Genomic DNA, 23,572 nt, shown 5'->3' on the forward strand with positions numbered 1-23,572 from the left:
GTCGTGTTGTAGAGCGCATGTTTTTATAGCACACGTCAATCATAAGCTCAACAGACACTTTGCAGGTGCGCGACAGCTCTCGAGCGCTGATATTGTAAAAAATCTGCAATTGTACTTCAATATTTTGTTCATGCTGAAGAAGGAGAGAAGGCCAAGCAGTCAAAATCCTGTCAAAACTCACAGAAGTTTCAGACTAACAGTATGCTCTTCACAAATCTAATATAAAATACATCAGAAAAGCATTATTAGAAAGTTGTGATACAAGTTATATTTATTTAATGTATATTTTGTTATTTTAATTGGGCTGTTTTTAGAAGTGAAACTTGATTGTTGATTAATCAGTTAGTTGAAGTTGAGGTCATTTAATTTTAGCGGCTTTTCCTTTGGCAGCCTCTTCAAACTGGGCATGTTCAGCTGGGTGATGGTGCTTTGAGTGTCTGATTAGCTTTGCAGTTCCAAAGGTTATCGTGGTAGTCCGCCACGGTTTGGTTTGGTCTTACATGTATTACAAATTGTGAGCTTTGCGTCTTCTTCGCTCGTAGCAAAGGACGTCCACGCCAAAGACAGGCTAGCGTGCGAGTGTGACGTTATTGTGTTCCTCGCTCTGCATATGCGCATGCATAAAACAGACCATCTTGAAATCGGAAATGTGGTCTGCTGTCCGAGCCGAGAATGCTGCAAACCGGCCAACTCCAGTCCCTGGCTGGTCAATCGGTGCATCTCTAATGTAAACACTTACAGTCTGTTACAGGCTATTACTGATGTTTTGCTTGTTGATATCATGTTTCTTGCTTCAGTGTTATTTATTTGTTTGTTTGCCATAAATTATACTGTGTACTTTGTTGTGTCTCGTGTAAAAGTGCCCCAGTAGTATTTTGATTTCACCCACTAAATCTGTCTGACTTTCCTGCCTCAAGCCATCATAATAAACATAGCCTGGTAGATGGCACAATGTTGAGAACTTGTCCAGTGTTGTGAACCAAATTGTTTTTGTCCCATTTTGGGTGAGGAAAGGTGACATTTGTCATAATGAGATGTTACTGACCCTCGAGGGAAGTTTGGACCTGCATAAGAAGAGGCAGGCAGTGAGGGGGTGCGGTCTGAGCGAATCACTAATCTTGTGTGTAATTTGGGCGTCTGCATGTGGCAACTCCCTGCTACAAAACAACAAGAGTGAACAGTAATGTACTTAATAGCAAAATAATATCTATGAATCAGTGTTTGGAAGGTTTTTTTGTTGTTGTTGTTGCAAATCTACCCAAGCAGTTTATACCTTGAACAATTAAAAAGTGACCTGTGATATTTGTCCTGAAGTGCTAAAATCCAAAAGAATGCAGCAAATTCACTATTTATGCATCCAGTGCACTATGGAGGGTTTCTGCTGACAGTGCTGTCAGATAAAATCCAGGTGCCCAGGGTATGATTAGGATTTGGTGTACCCGAATAGTAAAGTTTACAGTCTGCCTGTCATGCTGCTGCTCCTGTCTAAAAAACATCTTTACAATAGACTACATTTAGAAAATCCCTGATGCTTTGCCCCCCCTGAACTGTGGGCTTGTGAGCCACCAGGCTTAAAATGCACTGGCAGAAACCCTGGAATATTAGATATATTTTTAGATGCATTTTCAAAATAGATTTATACTCATATAATATCGACCGTAAGTTTAAAACTGCAATTTGTGACACAGTGGAGTTGGAGAGTTCAACTGCATAGTGTACACTTAGCCTCAAGTAGGTCTTGATTTAAATTAGTAAAACACTTTAGATGAATTTGGTTGAAAATTGCATAAAGAAAAAACAAGTTTTCTTTTAACCTCGTCTAATAGTATTTCATACAGTGTCATTACATCAAGTGTTTGTATAACATCGCTGGAAACAGGAGTGCTGGTTTGTAGCTATTGGGACAGTTTTAACAGAAGAGGTTTGAAGGCATTATTTGCCTGCATAGTGTCATATCTCAGGTTATCTTTACAGCTTAAATCATTTTCAGTGTATTGGCAAAGCACTGATAAAGGCATGTTTCCCTTTTTATGGCAATGACAGGTAATGTCAGCTGGAAAGAGTTTGCGTTTTTTTGATTAAATATTTTTCTGCTAAATCACTCAAATAACACGGATATGTCTTCTTTACAATGTTACATGCACTGCAGGAATAGAAATGAAGACGATGTTTATGTACAGATGAAGACAGTTGGCATCATAACTTAATTATAGTCACCTCCCTCGCAGAGGTCTTATGTTACCCTCTGCTGCACTTCACTCAAATGCTTGTTAAAAATAAAACTATTTTGTAAGTTTTAACATTTCCTTCCTTTACAGAACAAAAATAAACCAGCTTAAATGACAGTATGGGAGCATACGCTGCATGCTTCCCAGGAGGCTTAAAAAATAGAGCAGTGGACTCATTCATACTCCAAGTGCCACATGGGACATGTAGGCTTATGTGTGTAACATAGAAGATGAAAATTTCACAATAACCTTGCAGAATATACCCAGTTTAAAAATAAGTGCATTGCATTGGTTTTCTTTTCTTGGCATAGCCCAGTGCTTGATGACAGGTTCCATATAGTCCTAAACACTGACCTGGCAAACACAACTTATTTTTTTTCTCAGGCAGACTGAATTGCTGTTGATATCGGTCCAATTGCCTTGCTACAATGTCCTTTATCACTCCCTGTGGCCAGTCATTTAGGCTATGCAGCTTTCAGCTTTGGGGCAAATCTCAACAGATGCTGATCTCATCCAAAATCTCCAAAAGGTGTGAAGTAAATTAATTTCATACCCTAGTAAGTCTGGAAGTTGCAATGACATTGAACTTTAATTTTAACCCAGCACAAGAAAAAGTTACTGTTTATCACACCTAAACTTATGATCCCATTTCAAACATGCCTGTGTGGATGTTGTTTTGCCATCAGTTATCCGATGATTTAAGGATGACCTTAGTGCTTACATCCTTTTGGACAGAGCAGTTAGTTTCATAAAAGTATTTTTCATAAAGATCAAAACCACACTTTTAATCAGGCAGGGCTGATGAGTTGGGGTTATACAAAAAACACAACATCCTTCCATATTTTACACTTGGCTGTCATGTGAATGACATACACTTATGCATTTCAAGTTAATGGGAACTAGAGTTAAGTTTTGCAGGGGATTTCGAAGACCTTGAGTCTCAGGTTTCCTCGGCTTTTATGAGTTGCCATATTTTTGTAATCTTTTTCTGCTTTTATCTGAATAGGATTCTAAATGTAGTACTACAGATGGAGTAACATACTAAACAAACCTATTTGTTTCTCCATGTTACATTCAGAAAATAATCTGTAGTAGGCTTGCAGTCAGACATTCCACACGCTGGAGTAGTTCATGTGACGACTCTCCAACCTATAAAACACTGAAACTTCCAACGGCTGTACAAGTGAAACGCAATCTTAACCCTGGTAGATTTTTGTTGAGACAGGCTTGGCCCTGTCTCTGTGGTTTTCTGATGGAAGATAGCGGCTGATTAGCTGCCAAGGCATTTGAAATGTCTCCAGCTCTAAAGCCAGGATACGATTCTGACAGAGTTCTATGTCTGAAGCAGACAGACATCTGGATTAATGTGTGAAAGGATTTGACTGGTTTTCTTCCCTCAGAGCAAGTTTTGCAGTCAGAGATGAATATACTGAGCCAACACAGCAGTTTCTCCAGGGAAACTGTAAGTTTTACCCGTCTCATGAATGTGTTTGTTTAGATAGAGAATGAAAATAAAAATAACTAGCATAATCCTTACAGTATAATACTTAAACTTTATAATAGACAGGCAAAATGTTTTAGTAAATGTTGATTACATCATTTTAACAGAAAATTAATGACTGTTATAAGAGCTTTTTGCTAGTTTTTGTGTGTGCATGAGGGAAAACTGATTCATTTGGTTGCAGGGATGGGGTGGACAAGTCTGTATTCATCTTTCAGTACAGTAATTAGACCTGTTGAGGGATTTCATTTATCTCCTTTGCCAGCAAACTGGAGGCTGGGTACTGTTGGCTCTCATTTCATACACTGACTGTGTTTATGTTAGCTGTTGATACTTTTTAAAGTCCTTTTTAAAGATGCCCATCTTTCCTTCAATGTTTCAACAGTTCAAACGGTGTCATTATGTAAGACTCTTTGTCTTCTTCATCAAGCCTGTTGTACAGCAGCAGTTCTCTTATGTACTGGTTTCTTTTGTTTTCTAGAGAGTTAAGTGTTTAAATATTATGCACTCTCCAGCATTTAATCATAAAATCATAAATATTAAATGTTATAGTATTATATTTATATTATATAATAATGTAATCTGTTTGTTATATACTATGTAAAATGTGTTCTTGTGAGGTTCATAAGCAAATGTGCAATGAGCTAACTGTGCAAACTAAGTAGTTAAATGTTAACACAAATAGGATTCAGACAGTTGTTTAAGTATGATCTATATCAAGGACTTAAGGCATTAAGGAATCTGTATTGTGCTGAGGAAGGCTCATCCTTTTTGAATGGCATCCAGATTTGAGATGCTGTGAAGGCAAATACAATAACGAGGAGATTAAAAGGGATTGCCTAAGGAGGTAGAGCGGGTCATTCGCTTATCAAAAGGTTTGTGGTTTGATCCCCAGGTCCTCTGGTCTGCATGTCGAAGTGTCCTTGAGCAAGACTGCTCCTGATGCTGTGATATTGGTGTGTGAATGTGTGCGAATGGGTGAATGTGACAGTAGTGTAAAAATTCTTTGAAAGCACTATATAAGTACAGTCCATTTACCATTTAATTTGATGAGGGAAACCAGAAGTGTGTAGTGCCCATTCTTGCTTTCCACTGATGAAGATAAAGCAAACTTTCACTCCGATTTACTCCAGTATTCATATGTCTGGTGCCTGGTGTAGCTGTATTCTCTCTGAGCCTTAATCTCCAAGTTGATGTGAAATGCAGTTGCCTTGGTCAGTCGGATGACAGACAGCCGTTGGAATGAGATTGAGGAGTGACGCAGACAATTAAAGGGTTAGATTCGACACGGCCTGACCTTCTGATCAATGCAGTCCTTTTTAGAGCTAGCAGGGTAGAGAACAGCACTCTTTTTCCTGACTAATAAAGACAGCACTGAGAGCAGCTTCTGGACTGGACTGCCAATACCTTTAACACCCCCATCGATTCTCATTACTGTTAATGGTTACGTTGCTAGTTGGCTGTTGGCTGAGGAGGGTGTGGGCTGGTGTTGGTGTGGTCAGAGATTTGACAAAGGGCAACGTTAGTCAGCGTAATGGTGCAGACAGCGTCAGTTTTCAGTGCGTTGATCAGTGCCTGTAACACGCCATGTAAAATCACCATGTGAATTTTGCATTAATCTCAACCTTGCTCCAGACATCTCAATTGCTGCCCAGATTTTTGATATGTCTATAAATTAGTAGTAGAATCAGTAGATCAGCTGTTGAGTAGGACCAGTCAGATCTTTACATATCTTCTTACATATCTAGCTGGCTATCTATACACCAAATGTAGATAAGATTGTTAGCGCTATACAACTTGTTTTTTAATCCATACATAGAAATCATCACTATGATGAGTATATGTTTTTGATTTTTTTTTTGTGTGTGTGAAAAATGAACTATTGAATTTGAATTGAACTAATGAACTATTCATAGCAGCCTCGTTAGAGCTGCTACTGTTTGGTTAAGGCAAAACAAAACAAACAAAGAAGATGAACACTGTTTCAGACTGCATAAATGAGATGATTGTCAGGGTGTATCTTTATCAGCACAGACCAGAAAATAACACCACACGGGTCTGGTTTCTCTCAGCTCAACAAGCACACCTATTCATCCCTTCACTGTGTTGCATTTGCATGCTCAATTTCTCAGATCCAGAGAGGGTATCTCCTTCATCAACCCAACATTCATTCTTATTCACCTGTGAGAATTTGATCTGAAAAACAGTTTTTATCTGTGCACGCATACGTGTGTGAGAGATTATTGTTGTATGATTATACAAAACACGTCAACTCAAGCCTCCATTCTTTGTAGATATAACCACTTTAATAGGGCACCAAGGAGAGGCATGAAAAATGCATCACACTATTTGTAATCTTCTGACATGATGCTCTTCCAGCTGGTTGTGTAGCAGTTTCTGATGTTGTCGTTCTCCTCCTCTTAAGCTGTGGTAAATAACTCTACATATTTTAGTGGCTTATGGAGCTGTTACATTTTTTCTTCAGCCAATCAGTGAGCAGCCTGGATTGTAATGTTTCTTCAGGGGTATATGATTCTTATTTTGCTTCTCTTAGGACACTTCTCGAGTAGTTTGCACAGTAGTTTGCTGTGGTTGGCTACCTTTGAGTTTTTTTCCTCTGGGATTACTGAAATGTTGTCTGCTCATCATTTCAGTGTTCAGTGCTGCATTAGAGGCCTTCACTCCAAAAATAGCCACATGGAAAAACAATACAGAGTTTTGTTCAGGATGACGGCTTAATATGCCAAGCCATCGGTTTATGTCCTTCATCTGAGGTTTGATTTTACAGCTTTGGAAGGTTAATAATGAAAATCATTTTTTTCCCCTCCATCTCAGGGTGCAAGGTATTATGCCTAATATGTGTGCTTAATGACCCAGCACTGTGGTGTATGACAAGGAGGGCCAAAACTAGCTGTTCGGTGTGATCCCTCTGCAGCAAGATCCCCCACTGTGTAAAAGCATTGGTCCTATTGAAATGAGTAGAAAAGCTTGAGATGTTGAAGCAGTGACTTAGTGCCCAACAATGTTCTACATCAAAATGGACTTAATGTTGACCTCTAAAGCTTATTGAGAACCACAAAGTTAGAGATGTATTCAGGTTTTTATTTTTCTTTTTTTAGACTTCATTTTCTGCAAGCTCAAAGTAGAAGCCAGACTGCTGCAGTGTCATGTTTGCCTGAGTGAGGCGGCCTGAGAATCTGTTCGGTGGCTGCAACAACACAGGTATGATCTTCATGGTATGCAACTTCTGTCCCGTTCGAATTATTTCAGTCCTTGTAATTTTCTTGACTTTCGTTCTGCTGTCAAAGCTTAAGTTGCTTTGCTTTTTGGTTATTCTTCAAAGGTGGCACTTGTACCTGTGAACTGTCGTTAGCTGAGAGTGCCTGCACAAACAGCTGTCGAGCAGTTATGTGTGATGTCTTCATGTTTTGTAAAAGATTTGAAGCGGTTCAGTGTAACTCCAAATGTCCTTTGCTGGAGACTAGAACAAGGGGGTAAAACAGTGCTTAAAGCATTTCGTTTGCAGAATATCTACTATTCTTTGTTGTCCCAGAGGCTCAGGCGCTGCTTGCCTCTCCGGGTATTAATACTGAAATCTGCTTTTAGATTCAGCAGCAGATAACAGCAACAGTATGTCCTCTAATTGCCTGTTGCCTAAGAACTACTAACTGCTCGAGATGTGGGCTGCATGTCAAATAGTTTTCCCAACTAGATCCTGTCCTGCGTTTTGGCACATGGACAAATTAGAGGCCTTCTCATTTGAATATACTGCAGTATAGTTTTCTGTCCATGACATAATTATCTGACACTGAATTGAAAGCATATCACCATAATATCTCTTAAAATAATAACCTAATTAAAAAATGCATGGTTTGGATGGGCAAACAACAATCTACACTGCAGACTGGCATTTAAATTACCATTTTAGTTAAGTTATAACCGAACCGACAATACTACTTTCTTGTATAGCCTGATTTGCAATTTTAAAATGCAATCTGAGTCCATATGGTGTACATTCCAGTTGTGGGCAATATAGTGGAGTCCATATGGATTGTATTTTCACATGGACTGTACTGATTTTAGTACATGGGCTGCAGGTAAATTTGAACAATATTACATTTGGATGGGGTGTCATTTTTGGAAATTTTGTTAAATTTAGTTTGTTTTTCTGTCTGTAACTATTAAAGCTAAAATGCAGGGTACATTTTTAATTTTAATACTTAGATTTCTTTTATTTGGCTTCTTCTTTGTTGCCTTTTTCTTCAATGTGTTATCCCCCTGAGAAATAAAAAAAATAAATAAAAGAAAATTGTCTCTGTGACTCACCATAATCGAACAGACCAACCAGAGTTTTGGAGGTAAAACAGTTTGGCATCATTGCACAGCTAATAATCCTGCCAATTCTCAACTACCACTCTCATCCAAAGCACACAATCAAGCACATTTTTAGAGGAGCTAGAGTCAGCAATGCTCGTGGCTACCTGTTTTAAGCTGGACTCATTAGTATGACTTGTTACTCTCATTCATAATTGTGCTGAGTGGGAACTTGACAGCATTAAGCGTTAAAATGAAGAGTGACAATTGTATGAATCGTAGTGCAAATGGTGTCTTGGCGGCTTATGTATGTGTATAAAATATATTTACTCCTCGACATGGTCAGCCCTCATAGCCCTGATTCTGATTCTTGGTCTGTGAATTAGTCGTGGTAGTTGAGAGAGACATAAGATATTTTCTGGCATTTCCAGCCAAGCCAATTATTTTCATCATAGGTCACTCTGCCTTTACGGCAACTTCACAGTGATTTATGTTGCCAGATGTAAAGAAATTGGGATGTTGAAGTTCAACTGATTGCTGATTAAGCACTCATTCTAATTTTACACATACCACGTTTCCCTGTGATATTCAGTAGACAGTATCATGCTCTAATTTAATACCCAACGTAAAAGCAAATGAGTCAAAGCTTTTGTTTTTCACAGGGTATAGAAGTATGTCCTTCACTGCTGCTTTTGGGGAAAAGTTTCAAGGTGAAAGATTGGATTACAGCTGGCTTTGTTTTCATGCTGCTAGTTTTTAGTTTTACATCACAGAATAAACCTTTTAGTCAGCTTTTTTTTCAGTTTCTGGCCATCCCACTAGAGCCAGCTGTAAGATGTGATAAGAACTTATTTCTGTTCTCTGTCATCTGCGTCATATTCAAAACACTGATGATGTTGTCTTAGATTCTTGCTGAGAGCAACTTACTTGACTCAGTATATCAACTCGACGACACACAGACACACACGCACACATGCTCATTCATGCTTTCCAGAGATATGTTCTTCAACTTCTTACTGGTTGTTAAAAAGAACAGCTATTTGACATTTGAGAGCAACCCTTGTAGTAGTGTTTGTCTAAAACAGAGACGATATTGCTCACTATGTTACTCAGTCTCTAGTGCAGAAAGTTTACAGACTACGACAAATTGCTGTCAATTTCCAAGTTAACATACCGATGTAGCCATTTTCCGTTGAGTGCTACGTAGATATTTCTTTTCCTCTGCTGTTTTCAAGTTCGACACTTTAATGCACTGCTTTAACAGGGTGAAAGTATGTGCTAGGGTTTCCAAGGGAAGTAATTGTTGAGATCCACTTCTCTGTGCTATTTTTCAGTGTATCTGTGTCAAAATAACACCTGTCTTTACAGCAAAGGGACCAACAGCTCTTTTGAATTTGGAAAGTCATTGGGTGTCTTAGACTTTATTAGGAAAGGGCTGTGTTAATGACATACTGAGCTCATTAACATCGATACCTTTTGTTTTTCTCTTCAGGATTACATAACCCTAACCTGATAACCCTAATCTAAACATTTCAAAATAGATTAGATTAGAGTTAGATGAGATCAGAGCTGTCTGTCAGCTCAGTACACAGTGGGCGACAGACCTCAGGCATCAAGGGATTCACGATGGTTGGATGAGCAACTGTGCTCACAACAATAAGCATTTTCAACACGAAAATGGATAAATGATCACCAAAGACATTCAGTGTTGGAGTTACCATTAAGGATTTATTTTACAATGTCTCCAAAAGTGAACATTGTGCTTGAGTTAAAATTATTAGTTGAATATTTGGGGTTTTTCACAGTCTGAATTTTTTACTGTTCCTTATGTTTTATCGACTAAACATTTCTACCAAAAATAAACAACTTGATCAATAAGGAAGATAATTGTTTCTGCCCTGAAATATTTTACTCTGCTGCGTGTGTTGCAGGCTTTAAAATCATCCTTTAGAGGCAGGAATGGTGATAATATCCTGGCCACCTTCATTCTAGGAGTAAGATAGAGTGCGTCTGTATCTAATCTGCATGATCTGAGAGACTTGTGAACTTGATAGAATTGCAATTGTTGTAACTACCACTGATTTCTCTTCTGTCTGTGCACAGATGCACAGACAGAAGAGTTTTTTGGTTCATATGGTTAACCTCTGTCTAAAGCAATAAATCATTCACTGCAGCAGGCTAACATTAGCAGTCACCTTCGCCTCATGTGTCAGTCTGTTTCACTCTGTCTTTCTCATTGACTGTCTTGAGTCACAAACACGCATACAGTGTGCACACAGAACAAATTAGATACACTCAGCCCCACCTGTTTTCACACTCGGCTCTAAACTCTCTGTCACCTCTCTGCCTACAGAGAACAGAACAGATGTGATTGCCAGAACCCTCAGCACCCTTTCACATCAACTAATAGCCTTGTTTCTGACTGTCTGCCACTCTAAAACAACACGTAAGACAAGTCAATGGAATTGTGTGTCCTGGTCATTGATTTAAACTACTGGTGTGAATCCATTTTGTGTCATGAAGAGAGTCCACTGCATACTTGGTCCCAGTCTCTTTTTTGTTAGGATACACTGTAACTCCACTATGTGACAAGTAAGTGGGCAGAGTCATACAAATAGTATAAAGCAAGAAGTAGTGTGATCACCACTTGGTTCAGTTAACACATCGTGAAAATCTGTAATGCATTTGTCTCTGGCATTTTCAACAGCAGCAGTGCTGTGATGGTGGTAGCTAATCGATATAAAAAAATATATTTTCAACTCATCCAGTTCTTTGTATTTGGAAAAAAGAGAAGCTTGTGGTTTGGACATCGGGTAGGCTGAAATGGCTGTTGCAGCTATACATACTGCAGCTCTCTTCCACACCAACACATTTGAATGCACATATAGAATCATTATAGTCATTTTAGTTGTTTGAATCAGTATTTGTGACAATGAGCAATAGCCTCATAATTAAGCTTTCATCAACGGAGAGTTTGCGAAGCCGAATGGGGATGAGATGTGAGGACAGATTTCCCTTCAGTCAAAAGCATCTTTTACACATGCACTGCTTCCCTGAGATTGCCTGGTCTATACTGTATGTGTGATCGCAAATGTGTGAATCAGTTGCACCGGCTCCTGTGTACAAAGCCAGTGTAACATCCGACTGAGACCATGTGTGAACAGAGCAGGTCAGTGTCTGGAGAATTCATAGTGAGCAGGTGAGTGTGTTGATGCACACAGTGTAGCTTCAAACTCTTGTCTCTTTGCCTGTATTGCTTTCCACTATTGCATATATCCTGGGGATACGTCCAAAGACAAGTAAGTGTTGATGTCAACTCAAAAACATTAATCATTATGGATGAGCACGCCTCTTCCTGCACACTTTACCTCGATGTCACCCCTCGCCTGAACCAAACAGAATATTTCCTCTCGGTGGGAACACATCTGACACAAACAGTCTCCTGCTGTGTACTACCTGTGTGAAAGGACAAATCCAGACAGCGTCTGCACCTCTGGAGTATATATCTTAAAACGGCTAGGAAACTCCTGACAAGTGACTCTCACTTTATACAAACCTCACTCACTTTGTGATGAACAGTTTAGTGGAATATTTTGTTATTTTGGGAAATGTGAAATGTCATTCTTGGATCAGCGTAATGGCTAGAAGCAGGAAGTAACAGTGAAATTTAGCTATGCAAAGGTAAAAAAATTACTTTTCATTATATCCCATTTGTTACTGTGTGTGAAAACCAAACTTTTTCACAGAGAATGTATTTATTTATTTGCCATTCATGTAGCAGGAGAGCACAGTTCAGCATTTCCCACAAATTTACTTTGAAACATTGTCTGCTCGATGGTACTTATGTGCTCCAATCACAGTATTACAGTCAAGCCTACCATATCAGACTGCATAATTTGGATGAGACTAAAATGTGAGACATTGGATATTTGTACCACTCCAAGCTGAGCAACAGAAAAATAAATTGTGTGAACTGTGATAATGTGTTTGATGTGTAATTTCTGAGCGATTCAAATTCTTTACTTTTAGTGGATCTGTTAAACACAGTGACACATTAATTTTACTTGGTGACATGTTCATTACTGTGTGAAACGCTCTCTGAAATGAAATATCGGTGCCACCAAATTACACAAGCATGCCACTAATGGGAAAATGTCAGCCTCTGCAGGAGCAAAAAATAGAGCTCTTTTGGGGGTTTTGAGTTTAAATAACTCGTTGCCTGGTTTAATTGCAGTGTGGTTTACTGCAGAACTGTAAGGTTACCACTCTGAGAGTTTGGAAAGCAGACACACAGAGCATATTTCAGTTCATGCCCACATACTGTATACTCACAAGCCTAAAACTCTACAACATCAAACGTCAGCAGCATCAAAAATCTAATTTTGATATACGTAATCACTGCTTTATTGCAGTCTTATGCAGCATCTGAAGTATACTGACCACACTCTTATTGTCAGCTGAGAAAAATGTTTGATTTTTTTCTACAAGTTTCTGACATGAAATGTGCTGCAAATGTCATCCGATGCTTTCAAATTTATTCACAAATCCTCACAACTTGGGGAAAAAAAACACACTAATGATATATTTGCATTATAAACTATACAGAACAAATCCAGGTCATGTTAAATTATTTTTGTAATTTTTTTTTTTGATGACGGAGCATTAGTTCATTCTTGTGGGAAAGCCTTACAGGGAGGAGGAAGGTCATCACAGTAGCTCTTTATTTCTTCTCCATGGGAGCTTCACACAGCGTTGCCTCCCCTGGGTCGCTGTTTCTCTGCTACTGGGCAGTCGTGGTGTATATTATTGTCCTGGGTATAAATAGCCTGACAGTCTGGCAGGGCCAGGTGGTCTAATCTGCCAGTTCACTGTCTTGCTCCTTGCCTTGCAAAGTGGCACGGAGGTTGTTTGTCCCCACATTAACATTGGCCTCAGTGCCCACAGATGGGCTAGTTCTTGTGTATTGATGAAAATATGGCCTCAGAGATACTTTTTTAAACTCTTATACATAAATACATAATAAATACTGATACAGTATTGAAATGTGACTCAAAATGACCCTAGGTCTTGACATTTTGTGGAGATGCAGTATGAACTAAAACTAGAGCTCCAACAATGAATTGATTTGTTGATTGACAGAAAATTAATTATTAGCAAATGGTTAATAAAAAAATATCAGAATTTGGTATCGGTTTCTCCAATGCTGCATTTGTTTGTCTTAGCATGGTAAACTGATTATTTTTGGTCTTGGACTGTCTGACAAAATAAGACCTTTGAAGAGGTCACCAAATGATCAAATGATTAACTGAGCCTTGGAGAAGATATTAGGCACATCAAGCGATTACGACCATGGTCTTTATTTGCAGCCCTACTACTAAAAATAATTCCATGAGTGCATGATTAGGTCTGTGTTTTCTTATCAAGACCATGCTTGTTCAAATTCAGCTTGTCATTCACGTCAAATAAGTTGAAAACAGTTTTCTACTGTTTTTGTGCTGCTGTAATTTTTTTTTAAGGAGTGAAAGTGTTAGTGCAGTCAATTATGCTTCCTTGTATGCAGTATCTTGCCACATGGACACAGTTTGGCTGCTGAATATTCAGCCCAAGTGACAGTTTCAGAGCAGCAGAAACAACAACCATCATTACTGTATGTTTACTACAACCTATCTGCCACGGTGTTCATTTTTAGGTCTTTTTTTCCACATGGTGTACAGTGATTATTACACATATTTTTTTTCAAGCTCAGCTTCTTCTGTGCAGTTTCTATGTAGAGCTGCCCAATGAACTGATCATGCTATAGTAGATGTTTCTTGGGTGAGAAGTACTTTTTTGCTGCCATGTCCTCTTTCTGTCTTGCCCCTATGTTGTCCATCTCCATCTGCTCCATTATCATCTTTGCCACATCTTCAGTCATTTCTCATCAACACGTCACCAGCAGCGAAACCTGCTGCAAACGTGAGGCCTGCAGGGCTGCTGGGAGAACAGAGGGAGGTTTGTCTGGCATGGCATTATGGTGGACTGTGCTTCTGCCAACCTGCCAATAGAGACAGCAGCACAGAAGTCAGTGCTTCAGTGCTTCAGTGCCAGATAAAACCCCCAGACAAAGAGGCAGTGCAGCTAGACCCCACTCACTACAATGGATGGGAAAAAACAAGACCCCTGACAATTTGCTCCTGCCTAATGTTCAACTTTTTGCCTCTGAGTTTGTAGCCTGTGTTCCTGCTATTAAGCTACAGGTGGTAAAACGAAAGGTACTCATCATAAAGTCATCACCACCATAAAGTTGTGAGAAACTTAAATAAAAACAGTGCAATGCAGTCATTGCAGACAATGCAGACTTCACAAACCCCTGAAAAACTGCCCCATGCTAGACCTGAATTCATTAATAAAGAGGTCTGTCCAAATACTTTTGTCTACATTATGTTTATTGTCTTTGTACTATTTTCAAGTGAATATATGTTAAAAGGGATTGGCAAACTAACAGTTTGTGTTTTATTAATATTTTATGCAGTGGCCCAACCTTTTGGGACTTGGAGATTTACCAAGATGCTGGAAATGTTTCTGTTTTAGCTAAATTTACGTTGAGGGAGTTGGACTCCACTAATTATGTGCACATTAAGCATGTGCACGAGATTGCTGAGCATACTGTATATTGCTCTGTCAAGTAATGATGTCAGAAAAGCTATACACAAAATCACCAACTAACACCAACCTTATTATGATTAACATTTTTTACATTTGCTATTTTGTGAAATTATGTAAACTGCCAAATCACACAGGTGTTTTACTCTTACAACCGATTAATGGTTAAATTATTATGTAACATACACAGCAACAAATCACATTATGTCATAAGAGTATAATTGAACTAACCTGCATCTCAAATATCTACAGCATAACTCCAATTGTTCTCATTTAGCAGAACTCTCATTTAGAGTCTAATTTTATATATGCTATGCTATTTTTTTCACTGAAGATGATGTTCAAAATAAAGAATATTTAAGTGTCCAGTCCATGCTGACACAAAGATTTCAGCTCATTGTAGACATAAAGAATTGAATTAATTCCTATTCTTCATAGTAGTCAATGTTTGTATTCCCATACGTTGACAGTTAAGACAGATCTGTAGGTTTTTTTTCTGCAAGAAGCTTACAGCGCCTTCACAGATCTTCATTTTGCCATGTCCTTTGGATGCATTGTGTGCACAGCTCCTTCACAAGTCCATGTGGGATTTAGTCACAGCTAAGGCTCTGGATTTGGAAATCTTTGTTTGGTTAAACATGGCAAGCAGACTTGAATCACAGTGTCACAAGATGCCTGGGCCATCCAGTCTGTAACCATGAATATTAAGAATGGATTTATCTCCAAACACTCAGATATGACCAGAAATAATGCAGGGAAGGGTAAGGTCTGCATACTTTTAGTCCTTTTCCACATTTTCATGCAAAACCCCACAGCTTTTCACTGCAGAGGTTGTTCTTGTTTGCTCAGGACTGCAAGTAATGGTAATCAATTTATGTATATGGCCATGAGCAAAAGATTTGTGTCGATGCAGATAGTTTCCTGGACTGGGTTAAATTTTTTTGAATAGCAAAAGCCTCTGAGGTAGTGGATGGGTAAATCATTATATGTAGTTATTATATTACACAGTGGCTTAGAACATTGTATTGGTCTGTTACTTCACCTATGCCTGCATGCTAACACAAAAAGCACAAGCCATTCACTCAGATTTATTGAAGGAAACTCATTTGGCATGGGTCAGCTCATGTGACCAGAGTATTTGTTAAAGCAAAAAAAGAAAATTAAGTCATTTAGACGATTCTGTATTTTATTTTATTTTATTTTATTTTATTTTTTCTTTTCTCTTATTTATTGTGTGTGTCGGCAAAGTGTTTGTGCTTGTCTGGCAAGAAATTAACTTTGTCACGGCGGCCCCAGACAATAGCAGGCAGGAATTGCTGAGCCTGATGTTGCAGTCTGGGAACAGTAAAGTCATTACGCTCCAGCAGACCACTTAATAGCTTTGGCTGATGTAGAGTTTGGAAATCCATCAGTCAATGGGGCCAGACAGAGAGAAGCAGTCTTCTGAGTGCCAGTGTGCTTAGTATGTGAGGAAACAGGTAACAGGACAATGGAGCTACTCTCATGAGCTGGAGTCATATAGATACAACTTATTGCCTTTTCAAACTGCCCAATATGAGCCAATAATGATTTGATAATGGTTATGATGAACAAGAACATTAGGTTGCTTAATTCTGCGTAGTGTGCCATTACATTAGAGAACCACTGTACAATTCTGTGGCCCCACCCAGAGCAGTGACAGTCTTTTAGTCTGTTCTCATTTAGTTACCGGTTTAATCAAAGGTGTGATTGCACCCATGATGGGAGTGTTGTATACCGCCATTAGTTTGTTTGTAGCAGTGCGTCTGAGAAGTACGCTGCTACATTGGGAAGTAATACACTTACCTTCAGGTCTCTGTAGATGATGGTGAGCATTGATTGAAGTGTGTTCATGTTCCCACTCAGAAACAGGTGTAAATATCTGTCAGATAATGGTTATCTGTTCAAAGTGTCTTTTCAGCAGGTTTGGAGAGTACAACTGCATGTATGAGAAAAGTTGTATAAAGCGCTTTGTGGCTCCAACAGGAGCTGTGTGGACATTTATACGTTCCTGAAGAAAATGCCTTAAGTGATATCACTTAAGTCAGTTTTGAAAATAATAAAAAAAAGAGTTGTGAAGTTTGAAAGGAGTGAACTTAGACCAAACCTCTGCAGAATAATATAATGAATAATGTAAGTGCCAGAGTGTTGCAAGTAAAATGAATATGTGGTGTATATAAAGAAAAGACAGCATCAATTTTTATCCTTAGGAAAAGAAACCCTGTCCACCCTGAGAGTGACAGTGTTGTAGAGTGCGATGCTAAATTGGAAGTAGTCTTTTAAAAATAGCTTTGTGTGTCTGTGTCCTTCTGACTCCCTACTGGACACAAGTTTAATGATGAACTACCAGTTTCAAAAGTCTGAACCTACAACCCAAAGTCCTACAAAGGTTTTTTTTGTTGGACATTACTATCAAGTAGTGTTCAGGAGCAAAATCTTTCTGATAAGTCTCTTCTGTGGACACATCTGCCGCCTCAGCTCTGAGTGAGTCTTAGCAAATTATGGTATCACTGAATGAGAATATTTTTGCTGAAACAAGTTCAGCTGTTTATAATTAAATTTCAACCTTATGCGTATGAGGTTGGAATTTAATGTATGAATGCAATTTAATGTATGAATATAATTCCCTTCATCTTGTCATCACATGGACATGAGGGCAGGCACCTTGCCCCATTGTGTCAGTCTGTAAGAACTGCTTGTCAATCTACCAGGCTCCCGGTGAACCTCAGTGTCAGCACTATGATCTGACTGGTTAGGATTGAAGACCCCATTGTCACCACTGATGTAAATGGCCTTAGGTAGTTTAATCAGCTGTGATAATAGTGCTGGGCAATATTAGGGAATTGTTATTCACTGTGGAGTTAGGCTAGGTTTGATGGAGAAGTATGACCACAGAAGGGTAAACGGTGGCTTCTCAGTCTTCATCTATCTCCCTACACTTTAATTTTGGGAGTGCTTTACAGAAGTAAAAAAACATAATCTGACTTATTATTTTGTAAGCAGAAATATTGAAGGTTAAGCGTAAAGATGCAAAACTCCTGGGTCCAACTGTAGTACCTTAACTGTTTTGTTTCACAAGACTTGAAAGATATTCATATGTGTTGCAAATGTTATTTCAGGTTTGTAATTGCTGATTTGAAATAGTCGCTGACTAATTGTTTTTAATAAATTGATTTGTTCAGTTATGGATGTCTGCTTTGAAAATTGCCATTGCAATATTTCAAAATTTGTGAATTCAAGTGCTGAATAAGAATATTTCAAATATTTGCTGGTTTAAGTCTCTGAAATGTTTGGATTTGTTGTTTTTTTCTATTGTTAATTCAGGGTCAGTTTGTGGGCAAAAGACATGTGACTTTTTGGTCCTGAGATCTAAACAATTAATTTGTTAATCATGAAAAAATTTCAGACTAATAGAAACGACTGCAGTTTTTCTGTGATTTTATGTAACAGTGTGCAGCCTTCTTTTAAAAGGCACCCAGCTTATCCAGCATCCTTAAAATCTGCTGCATGTCTCTGTTTAGTTGTCAGTATGCTGCACAGTTTCTCTTTTAAGCAGCTCTTACCTCTTATCAGAGGTGGCTTTGGTGTTGAGACAACGTAATTAGCTGTTAAGAGATGAGCCTGCATCACGGAGCAGAAGAGACTCATCTACTTTTCAATCAAAGGCTGTGCACTTTGGTCAGGGCCTGGAGAGAACAAAATGGACCAGCTGAACGAGGATGCATATGTCATGCACTTGGAGAACAGATAATATTACTTCATTGTTACTATGAATCACAGCCAAATTTATATTCTTTTTAATTGCAGATGCTTGCAACATGAAGTACATACCCACCAATCAGCAAATGAGTTTTGTTCTTCCTTCTCTTTATTTCTGTCTTTATTCATTACGCAGAGCGTGGAGAACATGGAGTGGTGCACACCCAGTTCGTGTGCTGGCACAGGCAGAAACAGAATCGGTTAAAAAGGGAGACAGCTGCACACTCTGCTTTAATTGCATGACAAATAATTTAGTACACAGGCGATTGTACTGATTTTAGCTTACTTTAATGTTGATTAAGCAAAGGAGGACAGAGCAAACAGGATGAGAAAATTGTTGAAAAGTGTGGGAGTGTTGTGTTTTGAACAGAGCAGAATGAATTCTACTGCCTATGGTCAATGGCTCACAGCACCACACACACAGTTTTTGTTCTAATGCAGGGCAACACCCTTCTCAGGTCGGTGAATGTTTTGGTTACCTAAAACTATTGCAGTCTTGGGCACTGCAGCTACTAAGAGGGCAAGCTTGTTTAAGGCTTTAAAGCGACACAGTGGTGCAGTGGTTAGCACTGTTGCCTCTTAGCAAGAGGGTTCCAGGTTCGATTCCCAGTCTGGTACCTTCTGTGCCGAGTTTCCGTGCTCTCCCTGTGCCTGCGTGGGTTTTCTCCGGGTACTTCAGCTTCCTCTCACAATCCCAAAAACATGCACATTAGCATTTAATTGGCCACTCTACTTTGCCTAGGTGTGAGTGTGTGCGTATGAGGTTGTCTGTCTTTGTGTGTCAGGCGACCTGAGCTGGCGACCAGTCCAGGGTGTACCGTGCCTCTCTCCATTCACCAGCTGAGATTGGCTCCAGCCCCCCGCGACCCTGACGGATAAGCTCTGTAGAAAATGGATGGACCCATAAAAGTGGGTTGTCTGTGATCTGGCTCTTTGGGATGTGATTCTCGTTTCTGATTTGATATGATTTTAATATTTTAGTCCTTGTGTCGTAGGTCTAACTGAGACATCAGAGTTAAGGGCGGGGGTGTGTGCCTGCAGTAGTAGTATTGGCCTCCCTGTCTCATCCTTTCCCTTGCATGCACATGCTTTAGCCTGCCCTCCTACCTTTCTTCCTTGACTTAAGTACTTATGACAAGGGAGAACTGAGCCCCATCTATCCCTTCACATGCAAGACTACTTTTAAAAATCTTTATTTACCAACGGTTGGTTGACTCAACACCTGTGCTCTTTTCCAGGAATACCATGCTACACATTTCCCATATTCAAACTAGGACTGTGCCATTTTAATAAACGCTGTTGTGCAGTATAAGCAGACTTTGGCTCCTCTTAAAGGCTGCAGTTTTTGGATTTTTTAAAGTTATAGAATGAACACTGAATGCTAACTACAGATATTTTTAAAAACAACTAGTCATCAGTCATTTACTGCTGATTACACATGAAGTCTCCTCTTTGTCATACTTTGCCTAATTAACACAATAAACTAATGGCATGTACTTCATTTTTCTTTTAGATTATTGTTCAGAGGGAAGCCAGTACTCACAGTAATACTTAAGCCACCTAAACAATAGTCTCTGCCTCTCTAGCTGATATTTAATCCTGTTTATTTTTCCTTTTTTTTGGAGTGAAAGTGGGTTTATTTGGCACCAACAAATGACATCCTGGGCTGTAGCTCACTGTGTCTGTGAGCCATAGGGAGAAAATGATTTCCCTAACCTCCTCATTGGCTATGAATGCAAAGATAGCATGTGTCATCAGCTGTTCAACAACACACACTGGCTCCCTGCCCACTCATAAATTACAGACCTCTCCCAAGAATGCCTTTAATGAAACAGTTCAGTCATTGAGGTTGTTTCCCATAACCAGCGCCTGTCAGTTAAGAGATTTGCAGCTCAGAGTCCACAACTGTGAGTGTTAAGTTCATTACATTTATTTATTGCCCATGTTTTGTTACATATAAAATGTTTTTTCTTCACTGTGCTCTTGTCTGAGAGACTCCAGAAGGTCTATCCAGACATCAGGATACTAATGGTTAAGTGTTGCTGTTGTAACACAATGTAATATTGGGAGTTTTGGCGATTTGTCTAGCTTGTCCTCACCAAATAAACGGCTATAAAGGTGGTCTGTGCAAGCAGCTGACTATGATTTTTTAGGTGGCAACCTCTAAAGGCTGTAGTAGTTATGGCAGATTGGTGCTCTGTATTGGCCAAAGTTCGGGTATTGGAATCGTTATCAGGAAGGAAAAACACGCCATTGGAACATCTGATTTCTAGGCTTCACAATTAATTGAGAAATAATCCTCCTTTATAGCCCTAATAGTATCTTCTTTTTTGCTGGATGATTAAATGAAAAGTGCTTGAGGATATTAAGTCTTCTGTGATAGCCTCTTATTCACCAAGGGCTTCAGAATGGTTTCATTAGCTTGTATACACAGTCAAAGTCACTTTAAAATTACCATTACGCCAAAGCTGTCAGCATTGTGTAAACCTTTCCTGAAAACTGCAGTTTCATTTGTAATTTTTGGATGTTGATGTTATTTGAATTACAGATTTTTTACCTTCTTGCACTTCTGGGCTTGTTTCCTCCCTTGTGGTGAAATCTGAACTGTATTGTCCTCTGGCTGTGTGTGTTTAAATTGTAGAGTTTCAGCCATGGCCATGTCTAAAGATGCACCTCACTTGTGAACAACTCATCTGCTGATGGAAATGCTATATAGTTGATTTATAGCATGCATTGTGTTGCACTGCTTTTATTACTCACTGTTGAATGGAATGAAAGGAAGTAGTTTTTAAAATTATTTTCATAAACTGTTTCTGGATCAGTTCTCTATTTGAATGGAATGAACATTCATGACAGAAAAAGATCTATGACCATATCTTGAAGAAATGCCCCCACTGGGCACAGATGACTGCTCTATTGTTTCTCTGTACTTGTTTTTTTTAAATTTATGTATGAATATTTTTGCGTCGTGGCCTTGCATATTGCAGTGTGGTGGTGCTGCCCAGCATATTGTTTTCCTGTGCGTAGGAAAGCTTGACAGACTGTCATCTCTTCAACATGACAGCGGGGGCTCATTAACAAGCAAATACTGAACCACATGATTGCGCGTTTGTAGTGGCATGGGAAAAGCTGTGGTTGTATTTTTTAACTTATACTTTACAGTTGTTATTGTATGCAGTTAAATATATTAATTATTTATTGGGGAGGATGTGCTGTTTTGTTCATTGTAATTGTAGGAAGTATGACAGTGAAAAGCACATTACTACAAACATGACAATACTTCTTTCCAGTCAAGTGTTTTCACTCCAGCAACTCATGTGGCAGCTGACGACAACAAAAGTTTTTGTTGTCGTGGCCACTAAAAATACTATAAAGCCTCTAGGAATACTGTAAGCAAATGGAAATTCTTTATAGCCCTTTTCTTCTCATTAATAGAAATAGAAAGATAAATACAACTAAGTTATTGTAGAACTAAATTGTTTGCATTCATTTTCCGCAAATGTAATGTCATGGCAGTCACAGTTATCACAGTTCTGACCACATCATTCTACTGAAGACTTTCCATAATTTTGACAGATTAGAATAAAGATACTCAACACTGTCAGTAACCACATGTAGACCAACTGTAGTAGATCCTCATTACCAGCAGGTGTAGAGCGTGCATATTAATAAGCAATTATCTGGTCTTGACTTTGGTCTGACATCCATGATTTCATTGTCTAGCTGGATTAGGTGTTGCTTTGGTAGGCTGCATATCTACAGAGCCCAGCTATTGCAGAATGTCACATCAGCTTAGTGTTTGAAGTTTCTTTAGAATAATAATTCTGATTAGGCTGATAAACAAGGAGGCAACTCTGTTTTCTCTCCAAGCCCTTGTACGTACATAATCTGTAAGTTTGTTCTGCACATTAAATGTTAATATGATCAAGTAATTTTTGACAATTTAATACTATTAAGTGAGCTATGTCTACTATAATTTAAAAGTGAAAACAAAAGCGATGGGTATTAATAAACCACAATGAAACTTTTAAGACCTTGTCCATCAAAATGATGGACAGTGAGAAAATGTCACAGCCTCTCAATACCACACCAGTTCATATTTCAAGCACAAACACATGGGACTTCCTGCACATTCTGAAAGTATCCCCATGTGTGTTTGTGTAAGTGGAGAAGTTGTTGTAGTCAGCTTGTGCTTTTTGCACCGCTTGATGTTGTGGACATATTTTTCCTGATTCCCAGACAAAAAAAAAACTGCCAAGCCTTCTTTGTGTTGTCCCTGTGTGGGAGATAAGGTACTTCATCACAGAGATAAACGCACTGACTGAAGGACAGCTACAGGAAAGAAAAGGTACACAAGAGCTTCTTGTGAAGTCCCGATCAGTTCTTGTGAAGTTTGTATGATTAATCCAGCGCTGCAAATAGTTGCAGAGGGTGATTTGGTTTGCGCCTTCCCGGGCTGCTGTTTCCCTCCTGTGGAGACATAAGATGAATGGACCTATCCGGGCTATTAAAGGGTATCTCCTTTTGTCCATCACTGTAGGGGCTGGTTGACTCTGATAATCCTTTCCTCTCTAAGGGGATCCTCTAATCCCTGCTAGACACAGGTGTCTGGACTTGCGTATTCGTCAAGATGACTAATGCCCTGAACTGTGTGTGAAAATACATATATACTTACACAAGTCTAAACACACTGTCTAGATGATGAATATCTGTGGGAGAAGATGTACAAGAATCTTCTAATGGCATTTTGAAGCCATAAAACTGACGTGGTTACCCATTTGCTCTATTGATTTATCAGTTAGACATGAAAAGCCATCAATAACAATTGTCCATACAGCGCTGCTGAGATGTTTTTAACTGCTAACAAATTAGAATAAACAGTTATCAACAATGATTTGATTTTTTTAAGCAACCTGTGCTGTACCAGGACTGTACCAGCCATCTGACTGATTGCTTGTACCTTATTATGACAATTCAAGTTGCGTTTTTGCTACAGAGAATTTTTTTTTTTATTTCAATAATGTTTATGGTCTCTGCAAGTGTGTCTGCATAAAGCTTTTGTGCTTACTCTGAAGCTAGCATATTGGTAAGCTCCAGAGTCTCTGCTGTT

General features: G+C 38.9%; 1 protein-coding gene across 5 annotated transcripts in view; it reads left to right on the forward strand.

Moving 5' to 3' along the window:
• Positions 1-23,572, forward strand: part of LOC124068588 (ecto-NOX disulfide-thiol exchanger 2-like) — a 148,547-nt gene that overhangs the window by 4,807 nt on the left and 120,168 nt on the right. For 4 of the 5 annotated variants that reach the window (XM_046406964.1, XM_046406965.1, XM_046406961.1 and 1 more), the window contains exon 2: positions 6,849-6,951. The exons of the other annotated variant lie outside the window; for it this stretch is intronic. The gene's annotated coding sequence lies outside the window, so the exon portion shown is untranslated. The remainder of the gene's footprint in view (positions 1-6,848; positions 6,952-23,572) is intronic. 5 annotated transcript variants of the gene reach the window in all.

Source organism: Scatophagus argus, chromosome 12 (assembly GCF_020382885.2).
Source record: "Scatophagus argus isolate fScaArg1 chromosome 12, fScaArg1.pri, whole genome shotgun sequence".
In the NCBI taxonomy this organism is placed as follows: domain Eukaryota; kingdom Metazoa; phylum Chordata; class Actinopteri; family Scatophagidae; genus Scatophagus; species Scatophagus argus.